At 43.9% G+C, this 17,263-nt stretch overlaps 1 protein-coding gene across 1 annotated transcript in view; it reads left to right on the top strand.

Moving 5' to 3' along the window:
* LOC115116660 (putative uncharacterized protein DDB_G0271982) overlaps positions 1-17,263 on the top strand; it is a 76,549-nt gene that overhangs the window by 46,286 nt on the left and 13,000 nt on the right. The window lies entirely within an intron of this gene.

Here is a 17,263-nt window from a genome sequence, read left to right as displayed (position 1 = left end):
GCATGTAGATTAGGGTAGACTGGCATGTAGATTAGGGTAGACTGGCATGTAGAATAGGGTAGACTGGCATGTAGAATAGGGTAGACTGGCATGTAGAATAGGGTAGACTGGCATGTGGAATAGGGTAGACTGGCATGTGGAATAGGGTACACTGGCATGTAGAATAGGGTAGACTGGCATGTAGAATAGGCTAGACTGGTATATAGAATAGGGTAGACTGGCATGTAGAATAGGGTAGACTGGCATGTAGAATAGGGTAGACTGGCATGTAGATTAGGGTAGACTGGCATGTAGATTAGGGTAGACTGGCATGTAGATTAGGGTAGACTGGCATGTAGAATAGGGTAGACTGGCATGTGGAATAGGGTAGACTGGCATGTAGAATAGGGTAGACTGGCATGTGGAATAGGGTAGACTGGCATGTAGAATAGGGTAGACTGGCATGTAGATTAGGGTAGACTGGCATGTAGAATAGGGTAGACTGGCATGTAGAATAGGGTAGACTGGCATGTAGAATAGGGTAGACTGGCATGTAGATTAGGGTAGACTGGCATGTAGAATAGGGTAGACTGGCATGTGGAATAGGGTAGACTGGCATGTAGAATAGGGTAGACTGGCATGTGGAATAGGGTAGACTGGCATGTAGAATAGGGTAGACTGGCATGTAGATTAGGGTAGACTGGCATGTAGAATAGGGTAGACTGGCATGTGAAATAGGGTTGACTGGCATGTAGATTAGGGTAGACTGGCATGTAGATTAGGGTAGACTGGCATGTAGATTAGGGTAGACTGGCATGTAGAATAGGGTAGACTGGCATGTTGAATAGGGTAGACTGGCATGTAGAATAGGGTAGACTGGCATGTAGAATAGGGTAGACTGGCATGTGAAATAGGGTTGACTGGCATGTAGATTAGGGTAGACTGGCATGTAGATTAGGGTAGACTGGCATGTAGATTAGGGTAGACTGGCATGTAGAATAGGGTAGACTGGCATGTAGAATAGGGTAGACTGGCATGTAGAATAGGGTAGACTGGCATGTGGAATAGGGTAGACTGGCATGTGGAATAGGGTAGACTGGCATGTAGAATAGGGTAGACTGGCATGTAGAATAGGCTAGACTGGCATATAGAATAGGGTAGACTGGCATGTAGAATAGGGTAGACTGGCATGTAGAATAGGGTAGACTGGCATGTAGAATAGGGTAGACTGGCATGTAGGTTAGGGTAGACTGGCATGTAGATTAGGGTAGACTGGCATGTAGAATAGGGTAGACTGGCATGTGGAATAGGGTAGACTGGCATGTAGAATAGGGTAGACTGGCATGTGGAATAGGGTAGACTGGCATGTAGAATAGGGTAGACTGGCATGTAGATTAGGGTAGACTGGCATGTAGAATAGGGTAGACTGGCATGTAGAATAGGGTAGACTGGCATGTAGAATAGGGTAGACTGGCATGTAGATTAGGGTAGACTGGCATGTAGAATAGGGTAGACTGGCATGTGGAATAGGGTAGACTGGCATGTAGAATAGGGTAGACTGGCATGTGGAATAGGGTAGACTGGCATGTAGAATAGGGTAGACTGGCATGTAGAATAGGGTAGACTGGCATGTAGAATAGGGTAGACTGGCATGTGGAATAGGGTAGACTGGCATGTAGAATAGGGTAGACTGGCATGTGGAATAGGGTAGACTGGCATGTAGAATAGGGTAGACTGGCATGTGGAATAGGGTAGACTGGCATGTAGAATAGGGTAGACTGGCATGTGGAATAGGGTAGACTGGCATGTGGAATAGGGTAGACTGGCATGTAGAATAGGGTAGACTGGCATGTAGAATAGGGTAGACTGGCATATAGAATAGGGTAGACTGGCATGTAGAATAGGGTAGACTGGCATGTAGAATAGGGTAGACTGGCATGTAGAATAGGGTTGACTGGCATGTAGAATAGGGTTGACTGGCATGTAGAATAGGGTTGACTGGCATGTAGAATAGGGTAGACTGGCATGTAGAATAGGGTTTGGACGCCTATTACCAGAATGCTAACAATATTTGCACATGTAATTGCGAATTTCCATGGAGGCTGCTAGCTAAATATGCTAACTAGCGCAAACAGCTCTTAAAACTGTACATATACAGTCAGTCCAGCTCCTAAATCTGTACATATACAGGCAGTCCAGCTCCTAAATCTGTACATATACAGGCAGGAACACTTCTGGTGAGTTTAGACATTTAAGTGAATGTGAGCGAGAGACATTGTGAATAAAGTTTTGAGGTATGCTTATCTGCACTGAAGCAGCATGTGTACACGCGGTCTGTCTGGAGTCGCTAGGGCAACGGGCCTGGTGCTCTGCCTGGAGAAGATGGGGGAGGAACAGATCGAGAACAGAGAGAGGGGGGAAGGGCACGGATATCAAAAGACGGCAGCTGTACAGATAGCTCATGGTTTTGACTTCTCAAACACTGCGGAAAACCAACACAGTATGATGCCACATCACTTTATCCAGTCAGTAACTTAGATGAAAGTTCAACTTAGAGGTCGCGTTAAACACAGAATTCTGAATTTTTCACGTAGGAAAAAAAGATACAACCTTTAAAAATCTCTTGCTGTGTTTTGTAAACGCAGATCTAAAATGCTTCTTATTGTAATTTATGCTCGGCGTCAGACTTTACAAAAACGTTTGACAGGAATCCTGCGCAAAATATTCTGGAATGTCCTGCAGGATATTCAACAGGATTTTCGGGGGCCACTTTCCTGTAGGGCAAGTCCTGCAGGACTACTGCCGGTTCCTGTAGGGCAAGTCCTGCAGGACTACTGCCGGTTCCTGTAGGGCAAGTCCTGCAGGACTACTGCCGGTTCCTGTAGGGCAAGTCCTGCAGGACTACTGCCGGTTCCTGTAGGGCAAGTCCTGCAGGACTACTTCCGTTCCTGTAGGGCAAGTCCTCAGGACTACTGCCGGTTCCTGTAGGGCAAGTCCTGCAGGACTACTGCCGGTTCCTGTAGGGCAAGTCCTGCAGGACTACTGCCGGTTCCTGTAGGGCAAGTCCTGCAGGACTACTGCCGGTTCCTGTAGGGCAAGTCCTGCAGGACTACTGCCGGTTCCTGTAGGGCAAGTCCTGCAGGACTACTGCCGGTTCCTGTAGGGCAAGTCCTGCAGGACTACTGCCGGTTCCTGTAGGGCAAGTCCTGCAGGACTACTTCCGGTTCCTGTAGGGCAAGTCCTCAGGACTACTGCCGGTTCCTGTAGGGCAAGTCCTGCAGGACTACTGCCGGTTCCTGTAGGGCAAGTCCTGCAGGACTACTGCCGGTTCCTGTAGGGCAAGTCCTGCAGGACTACTGCCGGTTCCTGTAGGGCAAGTCCTGCAGGACTACTGCCGGTTCCTGTAGGGCAAGTCCTGCAGGACTACTGCCGGTTCCTGTAGGGCAAGTCCTGCAGGACTACTGCCGGTTCCTGTAGGGCAAGTCCTGCAGGACTACTGCCGGTTCCTGTAGGGCAAGTCCTGCAGGACTACTGCCGGTTCCTGTAGGGCAAGTCCTGCAGGACTACTGCCGGTTCCTGTAGGGCAAGTCCTGCAGGACTACTGCCGGTTCCTGTAGGGCAAGTCCTGCAGGACTACTGCCGGTTCCTGTAGGGCAAGTCCTGCAGGACTACTGCCGGTTCCTGTAGGGCAAGTCCTGCAGGACTACTGCCGGTTCCTGTAGGGCAAGTCCTGCAGGACTACTGCCGGTTCCTGTAGGGCAAGTCCTGCAGGACTACTGCCGGTTCCTGTAGGGCAAGTCCTGCAGGACTACTGCCGGTTCCTGTAGGGCAAGTCCTGCAGGACTACTGCCGGTTCCTGTAGGAATCATCTACATTACATGTTGGTTATTTAGCAGATGTTCTTATTCAGAGCGACTTACAGTTAGTGCATTCATCTTCAGATCGCTAGGTGGGACAACCACATATCACACTGTTAGGTTCTGAACAAACAGAGTAAAAACTCAAACGGATGACCATAAAAAGCACAAACCAAGTTTATTCACCCATTGGGTCATACAGCTGCAAAGACGAGGTATGATTATACAAGCACATATATTTATAACCTCCTACTAGGCAGGGGTCAACTCCTTACACATCTAGACAGCCTATACATCTCTGTTGCTAGGCAGGAACTTAATTGGTTCCTCTCACTGGTGGAGTCATGGCCCTGTCTGATGCTAGAACATTGGTGGAAGTGTATGTGAGTGAGATAGGACTGTAGTAGCAGGGTCGTTGTGGTGGGCCCCTCTGTGTGAGATAGGATTGTAGTAGGAGGGTCGTTGGGGTGGGCCCCTCTGTGTGAGATAGGATTGTAGTAGGAGGGTCGTTGGGGGTGGGCCCCTCTGTGTGAGATAGGACTGTAATAGCAGGGTCGTTGGGGTGGGCCCCTCTGTGTGAGATAGGACTGTAGTAGGAGGGTCGTTGGAGTGGGCTCCTCTGTGTGAGATAGGACTGTAGTAGGAGGGTTGTTGTGGTGGGCCCCTCTGTGTGAGATAGGACTGTAGTAGGAGGGTCGTTGGGGTGGGCTCCTCTGTGTGAGATAGGATTGTAGTAGGAGGGTTGTTGTGGTTGGCCCCTCTGTGTGAGATAGGATTGTAGTAGGAGGGTCGTTGTGGTGGGCCCCTCTGTGTGAGATAGGATTGTAGTAGGAGGGTCGTTGTGGTGGGCCCCTCTGTGTGAGATAGGACTGTAATAGCAGGGTCGTTGGGGTGGGCCCCTCTGTGTGAGATAGGACTGTAGTAGGAGGGTCGTTGGAGTGGGCTCCTCTGTGTGAGATAGGACTGTAGTAGGAGGGTCGTTGTGGTGGGCCCCTCTGTGTGAGATAGGACTGTAGTAGGAGGGTCGTTGGGGTGGGCCCCTCTGTGTGAGATAGGACTGTAGTAGCAGGGTCGTTGTGGTGGGCCCTTCTGTGTGAGATAGGATTGTAGTAGGAGGGTCATTGTGGTGGGCCCCTCTGTGTGAGATAGGACTGTAGTAGCAGGGTCGTTGTGGTGGGCCCCTCTGTGTGAGATAGGACTGTAGTAGGAGGGTCGTTGTGGTGGGCCCATCTGTGTGAGATAGGATTGTAGTAGGAGGGTCGTTGTGGTTGGCCCCTCTGTGTGAGATAGGACTGTAGTAGGAGGGTTGTTGTGGTGGGCCCTTCTGTGTGAGACAGGACTGTAGTAGGAGGGTCGTTGTGGTGGGCCCCTCTGGCCCCCCTCCCAGAGGTTCCTTCTCACGTCATCTGTTGACTTGACCTTGAGTCAAATTCCTCCCTAGTTCCGCAGCTGGCCTGCCTTATCAGGAAATGAAACAACACGGTTGCCCTTTGCCTCCCTCTTTAGGAACATTGATATTCAACAATAACATGTTAGAACAGAATATGAACGTTCTGTCCTTCCCCTGTCACTCAGTGACTTTCCATTAACTAAGTTCCTATCCACCCTTCATTGACCCCAACATATATATTCTATATACATGTAAAGTCATCAATAGGTTCTAGTCTGGTAACATAAATCAGTATATTTCAAGCTAGAATCCAACAACAGGTATAGATGGCTACTTTATTGAGGAATAATAACGTCTGAGTAGTCTATGACATATGGAGCTTTAACTAGTAGACCACTGGACTAATGGAGCTTTAACTAGTAGACCACTGGACTAATGGAGCTTTGACTAGTAGACCACTGGACTAATGGAGCTTTAACTAGTAGACCACTGGACTAATGGAGCTTTAACTAGTAGACCACTGGACTAATGGAGCTTTAACTAGTAGACCACTAGACTAATGGAGCTTTAACTAGTAGACCACTGGACTAATGGAGCTTTAACTAGTAGACCACTGGACTAATGGAGCTTTAACTAGTAGACCACTGGACTAATGGAGCTTTAACTAGTAGACCACTAGACTAATGGAGCTTTAACTAGTAGACCACTAGACTAATGGAGTTTTAACTAGTAGACCACTGGACTAATGGAGCTTTAACTAGTAGACCACTGGACTAATGGAGCTTTAACTAGTAGACCACTGGACTAATGGAGCTTTAACTAGTAGACCACTGGACTAATGGAGCTTTAACTAGTAGACCACTGGACATATGGAGCTGCAAATGAGACAACAAATCAGAAACAGATTAATTAGGAAATGTAATTGTTTCCTTATGACCTTACCAACTCTAATGTGGTGTGGTGGCCTCCTGCTAAACTGTTCGAAATACAAGGTAAGGAATCCCAGTGAAATACTAGGTGTGGTTTCTGTGCTCCCTGTAGGCAGCCTAGTGGTTAAAGCATTGGCTCAGTAACTGGAAGGTTGCTGGATTGAATCCCCGAGCCAACTAGGTAAAAATCTGTCATTCTGCCCCTGAGCTAGGTAGTTAACCCACTGTTCCCCGGGCGTTGAAGATATGGATGTTGATTAAGGCACAAAGGGACGAATTCCTGTAGGATTTCTATGGGGGTTTTGCGTTGAACAGGAAGGATATTCTTTGCAGAATTCTGCATGCAGAGTCTCAATTGGGTGTTTGTCTCATTTTGTGAATTCTTGGTTGGTGATCGGACCCCAGGCCTCACAACCATAAAGGGCAATAGGTTCTAAACCTGATGTTAAAGTATTTTTAGCCTATTTTGGATGTCATGTTTTATGTTCATTTTGAATGCGTTCTTCCCTTGTCCCTTAGATAGTTCTCTCTCTCTCTCTCTCTCTCTCTCTCTCTCTCTCTCTCTCTCTCTCTCTCTCTCTCTCTCTCTCTCTCTCTCTCATACACACACATGCAATTATCCACGTCATAAACATCCCTCCACATTATAAACATCCCTCCACATTATAAACATCCCTCCACATTATAAACATCCCTCCACATTATAAACATCCCTCCACATTATAAACATCCCTCCACATTATAAACATCCCTCCACATTATAAACATCCCTCCACATTATAAACATCCCTCCATATTATAAACATCCCTCCACATCATAAACATCCCTCCACATCCCTCCACATCCCCTCCACATTATAAACATCCCTCCAATCATAAACATCCCTCCATATTATAAACATCCCTCCACATCATAAACATCCCTCCACATCATAAACATCCCTCCATATTATAAACATCCCTCCACATCATAAACATCCCTCCACATCATAAACATCCCTCCATATTATAAACATCCCTCCATATTATAAACATCCCTCCATATTATAAACACACACAGACAACCTACTTACATTCTTAGTCAGACTGACCAGACAAACAACAAAGCAGGTGACAGACACAGTGCATCTGTGTGCTGCTTTGGTGTGTATGTGGGTGGGTATAATCAGGGTGTTATGTGAGAGGCTGGTTCAGTCTCCCAGATTTTATTTTTATTTAACCTTTATTTAACGAGGCAAGTCAGTTAAGAACAAATTCTTATTTACAATGACGACCTACCAAAAGGCAAAAGGCCTCCTGTGGGGACGGGGGCTGGGATTGAAAATAAAAATATAGGACAAAACACACATCACGACAAGAGAGACACCCCCACACTACATAAAGAGAGACCTAAGACAACACCCTAGCATGACAGCACCCCATGACAACACAGCATGGTAGCAACACAACATAACAACAACATGGTGGCAACACAACATGGTAGCAGCAAAACATGGTACAAACATTATTGGGCACAGACAACAGCACAAAGGGCAAGAAGGTAGAGACAACAATACATCACGCTAAGAGGCCACAACTGTCACTAAGAGTGTCAATGATTGAGTCTTTGAATGAAGAGATGGAGATAAAACTGTCCAGTTTGAGTGTTTGTTGCAGCTCGTTCCAGTCACTAGCTTCAGCGAACTGAAAAGAGGAGCGACCCAGGAATGTGTGTGCTTTGGGGACCTGTAACAGAATGTGACTGGCAGAACGGGTGCTGTATGTGGAGGATGAGGGCTGCAGTAGATATCTCAGATAGGGGGGAGTGAGGCCTAAGAAGGTTTTATAAATAAGCATCAACCAGTGGTTCTTGTGATGGTTATACAGAGATGACCAGTTTACAGAGGAGTGCAGTGATGTGTCCTTTAAGGAGCATTTGTGGCAAGTATTATGGCCGAATGGTAAAGAACATCTAGCCGCTTGAGAGCACCCTTACCTGCCAATCTATAAATGATGTCTCTGTAATCTAGCATGGGTAGGATGGTCATCTGAATCAGGGTTTGTTTGGCAGCTGGGATGAAAGAGGAGCGATTACAATAGAGGAAACCAAGTCTAGGTTGAACTTTAGCCTGCAGCTTTGATATGTGCTGAGAGAAGGACAGTGTACCATCTAGCCATATTCCCAGGTACTTGTATGAGGTGACTACCTCAAGCTCTAAACCCTCAAAGGTAGTTATCACACCGGTGGGGAGAAAGGGCATTCTTCTTACTAAACCACATTACCTTTGTTTTGTTCAGAACAAAGTTAAGGGCAGGGGAACCTTGGGGTACTCCCTTGGTGACAGACAGTGTCTGAGACAGCAGATGTTCTGACTTAATACACTGCACTCTTTGAGAGAGGTAGTTAGCAAACTAGGCCAAAGACCCCTCAGAGACACCAATACTCCTTAGCCGGCCCACAAGAATGGAATTATCTTCCGGATCAAAAGCTTTGGCCAAGTCTAATAAAAAGAGCAGCACAACATTGCTTAGAGGGCAATGGTGACATCATTGAGGACCTTTAAGGTTGCAGTGACACATCCATAACCTGAGCGGAAACCAGACTGCATACCAGAAAGACGACTATAGACATCAAGAAAGCCAGTCAGTTGATCATTGACAAGTTTTTCCAACACTTTTGATAAACAGGGAAAAATATAAATTGGCCTATAACAGTTAGGATCAGCTTGATCTCCCACTTTAAATAAAGAACAAGCAATGGGAACCTCCCCAGAGAGAAGAGACAGGTTAAAAATGATAAAAATGATGATAGGGGCTGAACCAGATGTTTTTTTGGGGTCAAGTTTAAGGAGCTCCTTTAGCATCTCGGACTCAATGGGAGGAAATGTTGGATGGGCAAGGAAGCATAGCTGAGTCAAATAGGAATCCTGACTTAATGAAGTGGTGATTAAAGATCTCAGCCATGTGCTTCTTGTCAGTAACAACCACATCATCAACATTATTAAGGGACATGGGTAGCTGTTAGGAGGAGGGTTTATTCTCCACGTTGTTTTCCAGAATTTGGGGTTAGACCCATAGAGAGAGAACTGCTCCTTAAAGTAACTAACTTTGGCCTTCTGGATAGCCTGAGTGCACTTATTTCTCATTTGCCTGAACGAGAGCCAGTCAGCCTGAGTATGCGTGTGCCGAGCCTTTCGCCAAATGGAATTCTTGAGGTGGAGTAACTCTGCAAGATCACGGTCGAACCAGGGGCTGAACCTGTATTTAATTCACATTTTCTTTCTGGAGTATCACTGAAAATATAAAAAAATAAGGTCCAAGCGTCTTCGACAGAGGGGATCAAGCTGATTCTCTAACATTTTACAGATGCCAGACCATGAAGTAAGACTTGCTCATTAAAGTTTTTTAGCGAGTGTCTATGACAAATCAGGACAGGTTGTTTCACTGAGCACCGAGCACTGAAGGTGATCCTTGGTAAAGATTGTCACTCCACCACCTTTGGAAGATCTGTCTTGACGAAAAAGGTTAATATCCGTATTCAAAACACTCTTTCTTAACCATATCTCAGTAATAACCAACACATCTGGATTGGAGCTGTGAACCTACACTTTCAATTGATCAATTTCAGGTAATTGTGTTAATTGTGTTAACGTGCACATTAACGTTTGCGAGAGCAGAAATCAGTGAAACAGATATCAGAGCACAAGTGAGAATTTGGGGCTAGCAACAGTAGATGGGCCAGGGTGTACATGCACATATCCAGATATCATCAGCAGTAATACAATCAGGGCATGGCAGAGGACAGGGAGAGGTCTGCAGTGCATCAGATGGCAACAAGATTATATTGTACAGCGATTTAATTAGGAAACATGAATACAAAGCTGGCGAGAGGGGGTGAGAACAGGATCGGAGTCCCGAGTGTGGGAACAAACATTGTCTGTCCCATGGTTGGATAAACAAGCAAGTCCATAGTCAATAAAGCACGCAGGAGTCATGAGGCTAATAGCCTAACCTGAGGAGGAGGGGAAAGATGGAGGGGATGGGAGGAGAAGGAGAGGAGGGTTGTTGATACAGATTTAACACCAATCAGAGAAAGATTGGGAGAAGGATAAAGGGAGAAAAACTGCTGAAAAGGAAGAGGGAAGAGGGAAAGAGAGAATGAAATAAAGATGACTGTTTTGATCTTGTTTTTGGGTTGTTTATTTGGGCTTATGTAACTCCTGCCTATTTGGTTACATTTGTGTATGTACGTATTAATTGTATGTATGTTACTGTGTGTGTGTGTGTGTGTGTATTTGTGTACGTATAAGGTTGTGTGAGTTAGTGTGTGAGAGTTGGTGTGGTTGCCTCACTGTGGGAGATGGACGTTTCTGTAAAAGGCAGAGGTTGCCCCTAGCAACGGGCCTCATTGTAAACAGATCCTTGCTATAGACACACACACACACACTATGCACTATTTGAGATTTAAAAAAAAATCTTTTCAGTGTTGGCTTATTGTTGTGTTTCTTGTAAAATAAGCTGTGCCTGGTTCAGCCCACCCAGAGGGCTAAAACAACATTTTAGTTAAATTTCCAAAGAACATTTCACAACAACAACAACAACCTATTGTCTTTGTATTTTAGTTCTCTCAGAGTAAATCTATTCCCTATAGTGTACTACTAATATAAGTAAACGCTACTGTACCAAAAATAGTGCACTATTGAGGGAATAGCACTACTACTTACAAGGTAATACACTATAGAGTGAATAGGGGGCCAGACGTAGTGTTCTATAGAGTGAATAGGGTTCCAGACGTAGTGTTCTATAGAGTGAATAGGGTACCAGACATAGTGTTCTTTGGGGTGAATAGGGTGCCATTTGAGTGTTGGTTCTAGTACAATCCATAATGAAGCAAGTTAAGGTCAGGTTTCTAGTTTCTGCATTCATTATGGTTGTATTGGATTTCAGTAGCATCAAGTTTCCTTTGTGTTTCCTGACAGAGAGCAGTGGGTTTACAGTAGCTAGTTGGCACTGTGTGTGTGTGTGTGTCTTCCTGCCTGCCTGCCTGCCAGAGAAGCCTCAGTATATACCCTAAACCTACAGTATATACCCTAAACCTACAGTATATACCCTAAACCTACAATATATACCCTAAACATACAGTATATACCCTAAACCTACAATATATACCCTAAACCTACAGTATATACCCTAAACCTACAATATATACCCTAAACCTACAATATATACCCTAAACCCACAATATATACCATAAACCTACAGTATATACCCTAAACCTACAATATATACCCTAAACATACAGTATATACACTAAACCTACAATATATACCCTAAACCTACAATATATACCCTAAACATACAGTATATACCCTAAACCTACAGTATATACCCTAAACCTACAATATATACCCTAAACCTACAGTATATACCCTAAACCTACAATATATACCCTAAACCTACAATATATACCCTAAACCCACAATATATACCATAAACCTACAATATATACCCTAAACATACAGTATATACCCTAAACCTACAATATATACCCTAAACATACAGTATATACCCTAAACCCACAATATATACCATAAACCTACAGTATGTACCCTAAACCTACAATATATACCCTAAACCTACAGTATATACCCTAAACCTACAATATATACCCTAAACATACAGTATATACACTAAACCTACAATATATACCCTAAACCTACAATATATACCCCAAACCTACAGTATATACCCTAAACCTACAATATATACCCTAAACCTACAATATATACCCTAAACCTACAATATATACCCTAAACATACAGTATATACCCTAAACCTACAATATATACCCTAAACCTACAGTATAAACCCTAAACCTACAATATATACCCTAAACCTACAGTATAAACCCTAAACCTACAATATATACCCTAAACCTACAATATATACCCTAAACATACAGTATATACCCTAAACCTACAATATATACCCAAAACATACAGTATATACCCTAAACCTACAGTATATACTCTAAACCTACAGTATATACCCTAAACCCACAATATATACCATAAACCTACAGTATGTACCCTAAACCTACAATATATACCCTAAACCTACAATATATACCCTAAACATACAGTATATACCCTAAACCTACAATATATACCCTATACCTACAGTATAAACCCTAACCTACAATATATACCCTAAACCTACAATATATACCCTAAACCTACAGTATATACCCTAAACCTACAGTATATACCCTAAACCTACAATATATACCCTAAACCTACAATATATACCCTAACTAAACCTACAGTATATACCCTAAACCTACAATATATACCCTAAACCTACAATATATACCCTAAACATACAGTATATACCCTAAACCTACAATATATACCCTAAACCTACAGTATATACCCTAAACCTACAATATATACGCTAAACCTACAGTATATACCCTAAACATACAGTATATACCCTAAACCTACAATATATACCCTAAACCTACAGTATATACCCTAAACCTACAATATATACCCTAAACCTACAATATATACCCTAAACATACAGTATATACCCTAAACCTACAATATATACCCTAAACCTACAGTATATACCCTAAACCTACAATATATACCCTAAACCTACAGTATATACCCTAAACATACAGTATATACCCTAAACCTACAATATATACCCTAAACCTACAATATATACCCTAAACCTACAGTATATACCCTAAATATACCCTAAACCTACAGTATATACCCTAAACCTACAATATATACCCTAAACCTACAACCTACAATATATACCCTAAACCTACAGTATATACCCTAAACCTACAGTATATACCCTAAACCTACAGTATAAACTCTAAACCTACAGTATATACCCTAAACCTACAGTATATACCCTAAACCTACAATATATACCCTAAACCTACAGTATATACCCTAAACCTACAGTATATACCCTATACCTACATTGTATAGCCTATACCTACAGTATGTACCCTACAGTGTATATACCCTAACACTGCAGTATATACCCTCAACCTGCAGTATATACCCTAAACCGACAGTATATACCCTACATTATGTATCCTACAGTGTATATACCCTAACCCTACATTATATACCCTAAAGCTACAGTGTATACCCTAAACCTACATTATATACCCTAACCCTACAGTATATACCCTAAACCTACAGTATATACTCTAACCCTACAGTATATACCCTAAACCTACAGTATATACCCTAACCCTACAGTATGTATCCTACAGTGTATATACCCTAAATCTACAGTATGTACCCTAACCCTACAGTATATACCCTAAACCTACAGTATACACCCTAACCCTACAGTATATACACCAAAGCTGCAGTATATAGCCTTAACCTACAGTATATACCCTAAACCTACAGTATGTACCCTAACCCTACAGTATATACCCTAAACCTACAGTATATACCCTAACCCTACATTATATACACCAAAGCTGCAGTATATAGCCTTAACCTACAGTATATACCCTAAACCTACAGTATGTACCCTACAGTATATACCCTAAACCTACCATATATACCCTAAACCTACAGCATATACACTAAAGCTGCAGTATATACCTTAAACCTACAGTATATACCCTAACCTACAGTATGTACCCTACAGTATATACCCCAACCCTACATTATATATCCTAAACCACCCCACACCTATCCAAGTCAGCCCATGTTGAACATCCCCATTCCCAAGCCTGCTGAAGTGTGTGATGTCCTCAGTCATACAGGATTTAACCGTCTTGGGGAAAGTCAGAGAGGGTAAAGTGTGTGATGTCCTCAGTCATACAGGATTTAACCGTCTTGGGGAAAGTCAGAGAGGGTAAAGTGTGTGATGTCCTCAGTCATACAGGATTTAACCGTGTTGGGGAAAGTCAGAGAGGGTAAAGTGTGTGATGTCCTCAGCCATACGGGATTCAACCGTCTTGGGGAAAGTCAGAAAGGGTAAAGTGTGAGGGTTAAGGTGAGTACATTCAGGCCAATGGCAGATCACCATGATCCCGTCACCTGAGTCTGGGGTTGCCAGGTCGTCACAGCTCCACCACAGGACCAAAAAAAAGTTGTGTAAACCACCTTTCAAAGTCAATCACAGTGCACAACTCCTTCACATATGCTGTTATGGTGGCATTTCTACATATAGTTTAAGAGTGGTCTGAAACAGCACTCTCCTTCTTAGCTCTTGTTTGCTCTCTCAGGTGAAATACTGTGCTTTCTGGCCTTTACAGGACTGTGATCCACATGGTTAAATAAAATAAAATGTTATTTGTCACATGCGCCGAAATGCAGTTTTAAGAAAATAGCCCCCCACAAAAGTAAGATATAAGAATAACAAAGAGCAGCCGTAAATAACAATAACGGGGCTATATACATGGGGTACCAGTACAGAGGTAGTTGAGGTAATATGTACATGTAGGTAGAGTTATTAAAGTGACAATGCATAGATAATAGCAGAGTAGCAGCAGAAGCGTTCCAGAGGGAGGGGTGGGCAATGCAAATCGTCTGGGTAGCCATTGGCTTGGTGGTAGAAGCTATTTAGGAGCGTCTTGGACCTAGACGTGGTGCTCCGGTACCACTTGCCGTGCGGTAGCAGAGAGAACAGTCTATAAATAGGGTGGCTGGAGTCTTTGACAATTTTTAGGGCCTTCCTCAGACTCCGCCTAGTGATGCAACCTGTCAGGATGCTCTCGATGGTGCAGCTGTAAAACCTTTTGAGGATCTGAGGACCCATGCCAAATCTTCTCAGTCTCTTGAGGGGGAATAGGTTTTGTTGTGCCCTCTTCACGACTGTCTTGGTGTGCTTGGACCATGTTAGTTTGTTGGTGTGGGCAACCTACTCAACCTACTCCATTACAGCCCCGTCGATGAGAATGGGGGCCTGTTCGGCCCTCCTTTTCCTCTAGTCCACAATCATCTCTTTTGTCTTGATCACGTTGAGGGAGAGGTTGTTGTCCTGGCACCACATGGCCAGGTCTCTGACTTTCTCCCTATAGGCTGTCTCATCATTGTCGGTGATCAGGCCTACCACTGTTGTGTCATCAGCAAACTTAATGATGGTGTTGGAGTCGTGCCTGGCCATGCAGTCATGAGTGAACAGGGAGTACAGGAGGGGACTAAGCATGTACCCCTGAGGGGCCCCCATGTTGAGGATCAGAGTTGCGAATGTATTGTTACCTAACCTTACCACCTGGGGACGGCCCATCAGGAAGTCCAGGATCCAGTTGCAGAGGGAGGTGTTTAGTCCCAGGGTTCTTAGCTTAGTGATGAACGCTGAGCTGTCGTCAATGAATAGCATTCTCACATAGGTGTTCCTTTTGTCCAGGTGTAAAAGGGCAGTTTTGAGTGCATTAGAGATTGCATCATCTGTGGATCTGTTGGTGCGGTATGCAAATTAGGGTGGGTCTAGGGTTTCTGGGATAATGGTGTTGATGTGAGCCATGACCAGCCTTTCAAAGCATTCCATGGCTACAAACTTGAGTGCTACAGGTCAGTAGTCATTTAGGCAGGTTACCTTATTGTTCTTGGGCACAGGGACTATGATGGTCTGCTTGAAACATGTTGGTATTAGGTTGAAAATGTCAGTGAAGACACTTGCCAGTTGGTCAGCGCATGCTCGAAGTACACGTCCTGGTAATCCGTCTGGCCCTGCGGCCTTGTGAATGTTGACCTGTTTTGAAGGTCTTACGCACTTCGGTGATCACACAGTCGCCTGGAACAGCTGATGCTCTCATGCATGTTTCAGTGTTACTTGCCTCGAAGCGAGCATAGAAGTTACTTAGCTCGTCTGTTAGGGTCGTATCACTGGGCAGCTCCCGGCTGTGCTTCCCTTTGTAGTCTGGTATAGTTTACAAGCCCTGCCACATAAGACGAGCGTCGGAGCCGGTGTAGTACGATTCGATCTTAGTCCTGTATTGGTGCCTTGCCTGTTTGATGGTTTGTCGCAGGGCATAGCAGGATTTATTATAAGCGTACGGGTTAGAGTCCAGCTCTTTGAACACGGCAGCGCTACCCTTCAGCTCAGTGCAAATGTTGCCTGTAATCCAGGGCTTCTGGTTGGGGTGTGTACGTACAGTCACTGTGGGGACGACGTCCTCGATGCACTTATTGATAAAGCCAGTGACTGATGTGGTGTACTCCTCAATGCCATCGGAAGAATCCTGGAACATATTCCAGTCTGTGCAAAACAGTCCTGTAGTTTAGCATCTGCTTCATCTGACCACTTTTTATATAGACCAAGTCACTGGTACTCCCTGCTTTAGTTTTTGCTGGTAAGCAGGAATCAGGAGGATATAATTATGGTCAGATTTGCCAAATGACATCCCACATACTTTTACTGAGATTACCAACAAATGTATCCTCTCATCTCTAAACCATTTTCGCCTGCCAAACTTTCAGCTTTGGTTTAGACACTACAATAGTACCTGTACTCAAAACTCTATAGTACCCAGTTATTAAACTCCATAGTACTCAGTTATAAAACTCCATAGTACTCAGTTATAAAACTCCATAGTACTCAGTTATAAAACTCCATAGTACTCAGTTATTAAACTCTATAGTACTCGGTTATAAAACTCCATAGTACTCGGTTATAAAACTCCATAGTACTCAGTTATTAAACTCTATAGTACTCGGTTATAAAACTCCATAGTACTCGGTTATAAAACTACATAGTACTCGGTTATAAAACTCCGTAGTACTCAGTTATTAAACTCCATAGTACTTAAAAGAAGTCTCTAATGTATAGTCAGTCCCCCTCTCTTCTCTCCTTCTCTTTTCTCTGATGGATAGTCCCCCTCTCTTCTCTCCTTCTCTTTTCTCTGATGGATAGTCCCCCTCTCTTCTCTCCTTCTCTTTTCTCTGATGGATAGTCCACCTCTCTTCTCTCCTTCTCTTTTCTCTGATGGACAGTCCCCCTCTCTTCTCTCCTTCTCTTTTCTCTGATGGTAGAGTCTGTAATCTAACTAAATGTTCTCTGAGAAATGTAAATAAATAAACAATCTCTCTCTCTCTCTCTCTCTCTCTCTCTCTCTCTCCCCTCTCTCTCTCTTTCAC

This window comes from Oncorhynchus nerka, linkage group LG7, assembly GCF_034236695.1.
Source record: "Oncorhynchus nerka isolate Pitt River linkage group LG7, Oner_Uvic_2.0, whole genome shotgun sequence".
In the NCBI taxonomy this organism is placed as follows: Eukaryota; Metazoa; Chordata; class Actinopteri; order Salmoniformes; family Salmonidae; genus Oncorhynchus; species Oncorhynchus nerka.
Note: the sequence above shows the minus strand (reverse complement) of the source record. Positions and strands in the feature narration are given on the sequence as shown.